This window comes from Rhipicephalus sanguineus, chromosome 6 (genome assembly GCF_013339695.2).
Source record: "Rhipicephalus sanguineus isolate Rsan-2018 chromosome 6, BIME_Rsan_1.4, whole genome shotgun sequence".
NCBI lineage: Eukaryota > Metazoa > Arthropoda > Arachnida > Ixodida > Ixodidae > Rhipicephalus > Rhipicephalus sanguineus.
Genome location: NC_051181.1, coordinates 49,209,621 through 49,212,620, shown reverse-complemented (window position 1 = coordinate 49,212,620; position 3,000 = coordinate 49,209,621).

The following is a 3,000-nucleotide window of genomic DNA, read 5'->3' as shown; positions in this document are numbered from 1 at the left end:
CTCAGTACCGTCGTTGCGTCAGTTTCCGGAGCCGTCACCGACGTCTAACGCCTGGCGTCCGTATCCGCCCCTATAGCTCGTCGCTGTCGTCTTTCTGCGTCCTGCTTCCGACGTTTAGCTCGTCGAAGTTGCCGTTGTTCAGTCGTTTCAGCATGCCACTTTGCGTGCTGGTAATCATGTTTCCACTTTAACTCAGTACCAAGCCGACACTGCAGGGTGGTCCGACACAGCTTGCGCTTTCGCCGCTGCGACCGCGCAGGCAACATTGGCACAGATGGACCAGCGTCCCTGCTCCCTCCTTGTGTCGCGCGACCATGGCACAACGGATGAACTGAAGCAACGGATGAACTGACCCAACGTGGCAGACAGAGCGGCGAGTCGCGTGGTTAATCACGTGGGCACGGCTTGAGAGCCAGTGTTTGTCATCCTACCAGCGGTCGAAGCAGCGGCAGCGGCGAACGCAACTAGTCACACGGTAAGCGTTCTTCGCTTCAAGGCGAAATGGAGATTCACGGCGTAACTCACTCGGCTAGGGGCGCTATGCCAGATGGCCCGAGTTTGGCGAAGCTCGGAATTTTTTCGAACTCTGGTGACACCCACTTCTGAACGAGCTAACAGTACGAAAAGGTCAAATCCAGCCCTCAGCGCGCGCTGCGTTCCATTGGTTACGATGGAGCGCGGCGCCACGTTAAGGGCGTTCAACAAAGTTGCGAGGTGTCTTCAAACCAGAGGCATCTTCTTTCATTTGTTTGTCTTTCCACTGAGTGCAGAAGTACACCCATGCAAGAAAAGTGTCAGAAAGCTTTACCCCGGCCGCTAAATAAAAAAAAGCATATGTAGCGGCGTGGCGTTACTCGCGACAGTTTTTAGTGGTACGGGCTGCTTATATTCGTGTTCAAGTGTTTAATGCCTGCACTAACTATCCTTTAGAATAATCAGTACCACGGCCACCGAGATTAGTTCCGACCGAACACCTTTCAACAGCGCGCGGTTAGAGCTAATCGCCTAGGCCACAGCTGTAATCACCATGGTCGGCCTCTACCTTCAAGCGCGTTGCTCGGCCGGTGCGCGCCCTCTTCACCTCTTTATCATATTCTCGCTCCCCGAGCAGGCGGGCCCGGCTGATTAGCTAACTAGCCAGGTGGCATATCTAGCTAATTAAGTCAGGACATGCTTTGACCAAGCTAATTAAACCATGTCGGGCTAAGAGCGAGCTAATTAAGCCACATCTTACTAAGACTACGTAAGTAAGCCGTGTTAAGCTAAGACCGAGCTAATTAAGGATATGCTAATGAGTACGGCACTAATTAGAAGCGGGCTGATTGGGGCACGATTCATTAGGATCATGATAATTAGAAACGTGACGCTTAAGACTGCGTAAATTAGCTTTATTCTGATTAAGAGCTTGCTAATTAGGCCTGACTTAAGTGTTGTCGTGTTAATTAGGACTATTCCAATTAAGACATGACTATACAATATCGCGTTAGTTAGGCCGTCTCTGATTAAGACCTAGCTAATGAATACTATCCAAACTGAGACCCAGCTGACCTGGTCTTTCTTACGCAGCAGACCGAACTGGCTGAGTAGACGTTGAGCTACGTAAAAAGCTAAAAGAAGCTATGTGATCACAACCTTCTTTGATGGCTCCAGCCTTGCACTAGTAGTACAAGCTCACCAAATTTTTTTACAAGCAAAGACGCGGCTGCTTAGCGTCCACCGCATGAAACGCATCACATTCACAACGGCACTATGATAGTCACGAATTGAACTAGGGCCTTCTCAGGATCAACAAGTTTGTGCCCGAGTTCGCATGTCAACCAGTTTGATTGACAGACGCCCATGGCGAAGATCGGGTCCGCCCACCTCGTTTGCTATTGCCGAGGACCAGTGCTCATGCCGCAACACCAGCGAGCGGCACGATTCATCTCTGAGATGAATCGCACAGACTATGCGCACAAGCACGAAGAACTACAGAATATTTCATCACGTGGCTGCGATGTCTCGCATTCAATTTCACCGCGCTCACGACATGCCACTCACAGCCGTGTTGCCGCAATGAAGCAAGCGCCCCTGGTGACATTTGCGGCGAGTTATGCTACTCTTTACCTGTTTGTGCGAAGATTGTTTCTATGGATTCGTTACCGCAGAAAAATCTTCAGACGAGTATTGTAACCAAACAGATACCTGCCTATTTATTTGTCTGTATTATTCGAGAGAATCCAAACGAGCTGCACGACAGTGCTGCGTGTGCGCCCTTGTTGCCTTCTAGAGTGGAAATTTCCATGCTGCTAGTGGACGAAGGAACTTGCCCGAAAGAGGACAAACACCCACGAACAAGCCCGTGAGTGGCGCGATGTTCAGTTCGTAAAAAGATAGCGCGACAACCACGCTGACCGCCTGCACTGTTGAAATGTTGACTGAGTGCCCGCGGTGTTCCTTTGAAAACTGCCAAAAATGCCGCGCATGCGTTTGTGACGCCATGCGCGTTCTTGTAGCCGTTTTTATCAATGCTGCTATAGCGCGCTTAGCACTGTCTCCGTGTCATCACCGCCATAGTGCCGCCTCGGAGCAAATTCTTGTTCCCGAGAAGCTCGGGCCATCCTGCTTAGCACCCTAGGCCACTAAAGGCGCTTTTACATTAGAGCGAAACGACGCCGATGTCGGTCTGCCGACTGTCGCCGGGAGTGTCTTTTGTCGTGTCGTCGTCCTGTTTACACTGCAACGACGCCAACTGTCCGCGGATCATCTGTGGAAGACGCCGTCCAGTCTTGTGCCCCAGCCTCTCGTCGGCCGATTCTCTTCTCACACACAAGGCACGCAGCGACATCGACCAAACTTGCGCAAAATAAATCACAGCATATCCACGGAGTGAATGATGATGAGTGGGCGAAGCTGCGGAGGTTCATCGTAAACCGTGAATCCCGTGAATTCTGCCCAGTACATCATCACCGCCTTAGATCGGGCGCGTTTATACTAAAGGTTCGATGAGTTATGACGACT